The sequence below is a fragment of the Lepisosteus oculatus genome, chromosome 12, assembly GCF_040954835.1.
Source record: "Lepisosteus oculatus isolate fLepOcu1 chromosome 12, fLepOcu1.hap2, whole genome shotgun sequence".
Taxonomy (NCBI): Eukaryota; Metazoa; Chordata; class Actinopteri; order Semionotiformes; family Lepisosteidae; genus Lepisosteus; species Lepisosteus oculatus.
The window spans coordinates 8,044,691-8,050,690 of NC_090707.1; the positions used below are offsets into that span (position 1 = coordinate 8,044,691).

Below are 6,000 nucleotides of genomic sequence, written 5' to 3' on the forward strand. Positions count from 1 at the left end.
CAAACCACACGGCCTTTGGGGAATGAAAACTGGCTTGAAAATGATTTTTTTTATCCGCACAGTACTGAGCCTGAAATGGAATATTAACATCTAAGCTTTCACCTCAGTCCTTTCTAAAGCTTCCTTTTCCCTGAGGAGTTCAGCTAAAGTGCACATCAAGCCCAAGGCAGAGGGGAACAACTCCCATTACGCACAAACCTGTGTGTGGTTACGACAGTCAGCCCCCCCAGGAGTACTCATTTGGGCAATTAATCACGTAATAATTAGTTATTTGCTCATAAGCCAGTCCTGCAACTCATCTGGGAAATCCACATGAAATATTACTTACATCAAACGTTTCTAACCCTGGTCCTACAGAGCCCTTGTTCAGAGTTTTATATAGGTAATTCTATAGGAATATGGACTATAGGATACAGGACTATAGGACAGGGAACACTTGGAAGATACTTGCAATCAATCAAGTTGCACAATTAAAGGATCTCTTGCCCTTGAAAACTGAAGAATTTTGTTACATGTGACCGATAAATTACTTCATTTAACAAGTCACATGGATCTGTTCACAATTAAATCTCCCCAAGTGTTCTTTAATGGCTTGACACCTATAACACCTGCTGGACTGAGCATGCCATGAAGAGGCCAGTATGGTATCTCTCCAGCAGTAGCTCTCGTCCCTGGTCACCAGGAACTACTGTTGCCGCTGGGTGTTCTTCCTAGCTGGGCCCTAAATCACGGGTGGGTTCATTGATCTGCTTGCTTATTTAGACTCTTTTTCTGCACTGTCTTTGATTTCAAAAGCTAAAGCAAATCATTTCTCACAACTTAAGATGTCTGACTATAAAGCTAGAAAAGGGTGATCAGTTTATGATTATCCCACGGTGGGTATTTGTTTTTTCCTCCTGTTCAGCCTTCATCATATTCCAGCCAAACGAGAAATTCAGAAAGCCAGAAGCCTGGCGCAGGGACGATACCAAACTACAAACCCCCATACAACGTTTTTAAAAACACACCTAAAGGTGGCGGATTGTCTTATCTAAACTCTACACCTCAATACAGGCGACGCGGAAGCAACAGGTCCTAAAACATGCACAGCGAGATATGCGAATGTTTTTTTTTTAAACCCAAAACATCCATCCGCCTTCTTTTTCTGCGAGAGCAGACAGAACAAGAATAACACAAGGGAAGTAGAGAGCAAATGGTCTCATCTGTGATGTATCTCAAGAGGGGCAGCCATGTCCACCAGCTCGCCCTCCTTCTCCAAACCCACACGGCTACCTCAGTGCACACAGAGGCCGGGATCTAATTAGGAGACACGGATTACAGAGCGCAGGGAGCAGAAACAACAGGTTTTCATTTCAACAGGACAGAAGCGGTGGTCAGAACTTGAAAACGACCGCAAGATGTTAACACGCATCTTTTGTTTTTAAACTTTCGAAAACGTTTGGTGCTGGCACTGGGGAAAAAAAAAAAGAGAGAGAAACCAAAACAAAAAGTCCTCGGTAATAAGAAACAACCCCCCTGAATAAACACACCATTCTAAGTCTCCTTTCATCTGTCACCATGTCCTAACTGTACGTACGAGCAAAGTCCCCTTCAGCAAAGTCAAGACTGACGTTTAGGAGGTTCATTTCTTCATCGCGGAACGAGACTTGTGGCGATAGGATTTTGCACTTAAGATCTGCGATCAATTAGAAGTCAACAGTGGACAGACCAGCGGTCTGCTGTTGTGCGTCAGCTTTCCTGGGCTCTCATGTTCCAAACAAATGAAACACTGCTATTTAAAGATGACCAAGGAGTTAGAAAAACAACCGTTTCCTTTCATACAGCCCCCAGGGCAGTAGGGGATGGAGGACACACAAAGAAGGCAATAAAACGCATTCGTTAATCTAAAAACTAAAAACGTTCTCTTCTTCAGCTACCAGAGCACAGAGATAGCCTTGAGCAATTTTCCACTGGTTGTGGCAATCCACGCACGGTGTTGAAGTTTAGTGTTTTATCAAATGCTTAAATATTTAAATGTTCAGATACAATGACGACTATTGTGCTGCCTTTTGCACAGGATTGAAGCTGCCAGCGTCCCCCTCCGTGAACTTGAGCTACACAATAAGCCGCATGTCTTTCGCCGAGCCGCAGCCATAGTTTTCAGCGGGACATTTCGCACAGAACACGACGGAAAACGAAAGAGACTAATATCCGTCCACGGAGGTGCGTTTCTCGAGTGGGGGGCTCTGCGGGTGAAAAGACTCGCGCCCTCCCGTCACATTTTCTGAGGGACTGTTTCCGAAATGACATGCCCTCCACCACTTCTTTTACCAGTGGTGGTGGTGGAGGGGATCCCCATTACCTGTAAAGCGCTTTGTAAGTGTAAGCAATTATTATTATCTGCAAATGACACACACCTGGGGCGTCGCACTTGCCTCTTATTAGAGCAATACATCTTGCTGACGTGGGTCTCACTTAAATTTCATTTAAGTGTTGAGAAATCCGTCCCTTCCACCTCCCCATATGAGAACGCTACTTGAACGCTCTCGACTCCTCTCTCTCTCTCCCCAATTCTGCATATGAACATGCAACACACGCGACCTTTCAATACTGTTTCAGGATACTCATGTGAGGCGGCGAGAAATCAAATCAAATCGGGTACCGACGACACTTCGGAACTCACAGATCTCTCTAATAATTCTCTTCCCGACTCACCTCTAGCCTCAAATGGATAATTGGACCAGGATCGCCCTAGTTCAGTGGAAGAGCAGACCGGATCACTCCCCTAGTATATAATCCTACATAATCTGGGAAACACACGCCAAGGGGGAAAAAAAATATTTACAGCAACCCTGTGACTGGTTTGCGTTTCCAGGCGGTACGAACTGATTGGTCTCGGGTGTGCACAGCGAGAATAGTGAACAATGCGCGCCTTGAACCTGGGAGGATGCCGGAGAGAAAAGTTTCATCGAGAACCGCAACACCACGCGAGCTCTCCTCCCTCACACACACACGCGCAAGACAAAATCAAGCCGTGCGAAACCAATAGAGAACAATCGAAGCTGGTTTCCCATTGTTAACACCCAAAGCCCCAGAATTCAACAACAGAAGTCAATATATATACATACTTCGATTATTGAATTTTAAATGCCGGTCTCTGGAACACGAAAACGACCCCACAGCCCTGTGCCTTTGCGCCTTGATCGCCCTGAGAAAACTAACACGACCCCTCGCTGCAAGCACGCACAATCGACTTCTTCGGGACTTCTGTTGCGAGTCAACACAATCACTGTGATTGCAGTGGGTCATTGTACTCGCACAGTCCCCTGTGAACGACTTCATGAAACAGGGACGCAAGCAGGGTCATTCTGTCCCGTGAACGGCACCCACGACGCAACCGATTGGTTTCATCTCAAATTGAATCCCATCGGCTCGTCTGCACAGGGTGATTACAATGAAACAAGCGAATCTAAAAGACCTGTACTGGAAGGAGCCCCTACCGAGGTTAATCACGCTGAAACTATCAATGGAAGAACAGACCTACGTTTTTTTTTTCTGAACAGGAAAAAAAAAGTATAAAAACAAACAAAAACTGCAATTGTATAAGCTACAGCAAGCTTTTAGTTCTGTTAAACATCGAAGATTTCAAAATAACGTTTAATCTTGCCTCTTTATAGCCTTCTCTTACTCCTCTTTCCCAGAAAACGTGTTGATTTTTTTTTAAATTCCCGAAATGATGAGCAAGTTTCAGAGCTGTCTGGTCCCCTCTCCCGCTGGTCCGGTGGTGCGTTTCGATGCCTCACTAATCCGGTTCCCGTCCCGTGCGCTCTAGGTTTCCACGGAGCTCGGAAAGATGACCCGGCAGAGCGAGTCCACAGTCGCAGGGAGTGGCTCCAACTCACTGTTCCAAACTGCCAGCCGTCCCTCAATGTTAATCACCTTCAGCACAAAACACGCCCATGTTCCCAGCTCCCCTTTTCCAGCTCAATCCCAACTCTCCAGAAACCGGCTAGGAGCAGATGGACAAGGAAGCGGAGCGGAGGACTAGCTCCGCCAAGTGTCCATTTGGAGAATTACAGATGGACCACGTAAATTTAGTCCATAAATGTTCTAGATGAATATCCTGTTAATGAAATGTGGACATCTAAAGGAATAAAAAACTGATTAATCTGTTTGTTTTATTGTTCTTCTTCTTATTATGTAGTTCATAAAAAACAAATCATAAAACTTTGAAAATAAGGATTACTTAATATATTTAAAGAGATGCATACCTTTGTATAGCTGTTGCTAAGGAAGTAAAAAAAAAAACAGGGAGATGAGCCAGCAGTGTATTTTGGTAAAAGATACAAGACTGAATCCCGTGCCTTAAAACGCATCCAACAAAATCCTTTCTTCTACAGTAATAAGGAAGCTGCAAGACTGTGGTTTAGTGACCTGTTGGCAGGCAGTGTGTCAGGGAACACTGTGTTTCCAGGATCATATTCACCTTGATCATGCTGTAGAAGACTGTGCAAAGGTTACACTGGGCTCCAACGCAGCCACATTTCAATTGCAGGCCTGCTAATGGAGCATTGCTGATAATTATGTAAATCTGGGAGATTCCTTCCTTTTATCTCCGGTGTCTATAGGCGGGTGATAGACAGGTCTGGGGGGAGGGGAGAGGGCAGTGGGATTGAACTGTTGGGGTGGGGGGCAGAGGGAGAAGTCTCTCCTCCTGAGAGCAATGGGCTACTTCTCTGAGCAACTCCCCTACTGCCCCAGGCTCTGAATCACCAGCATCAGACCAGACAAGGCTGAGACAAAACTGGAAGGCACACACACACACACTGGCTAAAATACAGCAACTGATGTCCGAAAAACAGAAGAACTCAAACTTTTACTTGAAGCTTCTAACGTTTTCTGTTTTTCTTTTTCCGGCAACAACATACAAGAAGCAGGTTTAATAAACTGATCTACTGCAGCAACGCATCACCATGTGGTTTCTTGCATTTCAGCTTTTAGAACCATCCCACTCAGAAAATCGGAACCATGCATTAAATTCTGTACATATTCCAAGTGCTGGGAGTACAAACTGCTTACACTCAGAGACGTGCTGAGACGAGCTGTTAGTATCTCCTCTGATTCCTCACATGTTCTTCATGAAGAATAGCAACTGATGTCTTCACATAGATGTTTCTAGAGTCCCTCGATGCAGACATTACAACATGGAGGAATTGGTTTATCCCACGTTCGGTAATGCTACTCTATAAACGAGCTGGCATTGAAGGAGCAAGGGCAAGTGCAGTCAGTGGTTATGTGCACAAATGAAGGGGTGTTGTGCAATTATAGGAGCTGAAGGTGACTGTGGGGGAGTAAACTCACAGGTTCTGTTAATCTCTGTGGATTCCTGTAGGAGTGGCATGTAATGACTATGTATGGGTGGATGTCTTCTATGTAATATTCTATTTATTTTTCATGTGATGTTTATTTGTACTGTTGGTTTGTTTTTTGTAAGGCTATGTGTAAAACATAGCTGCTTGAATGCAATACAAAATTATTGTATCAGATACTGTATGTTAAAGCATCTCTCGCTGCCTTAATACGTCCGGAGCAAACAAAACCAGATTAAACTAGTGTTAAAGGCTGGGCCTGCTCTGCCCTCTGTAGCTGTTGGTGTTTTCTGGATCGCTGGGGATCATGCCAGGCTGTACTGTCTGGACATCAGAGTGGAGCTGTTGTCTGTGTTTGGCTGCTACCAGGGAACGTCGGAGCTTCACAGACTTGCTGACCTCGCAGTGTCTCTGTCTTCCTCGCTGTCTGAACTGCAGTGCTTTCAATGAAAAGCTAACGTTATTTCCTCTGAATTTAACGCTGTTACTCACAGGTGTGGTATACTACCTCAGCCCCACAGATCTACACCTGGGCCTCCAGCCGTAGTTTGAATTGCAAAGCCCAGTTCTCGAGGAATCACAACACTCAAGAATCAAGTGTTTCAGAAACAAAATATGGTCATTGAGTGTGTAGTCATAGTGAATTTGGTTT

The 6,000-nt window shown here is 44.8% G+C and overlaps 1 protein-coding gene across 6 annotated transcripts in view; it reads right to left on the minus strand.

Annotated features, from left to right (window-relative positions):
• myo1b (myosin IB) overlaps positions 1-3,970 on the minus strand; it is a 95,805-nt gene extending 91,835 nt beyond the window's left edge. For 2 of the 6 annotated variants that reach the window (XM_069197221.1, XM_069197220.1), the window contains exon 1: positions 3,647-3,969. The gene's annotated coding sequence lies outside the window, so the exon portion shown is untranslated. Of the gene's footprint in view, positions 1-2,694; positions 2,761-3,646 lie in introns of those variants that run through there. The other 4 variants (XM_069197223.1, XM_069197222.1, XM_069197218.1 and 1 more) reach the window with 3 other exon arrangements.
• Between the last annotated feature and the right edge of the window lie 2,030 nt (positions 3,971-6,000).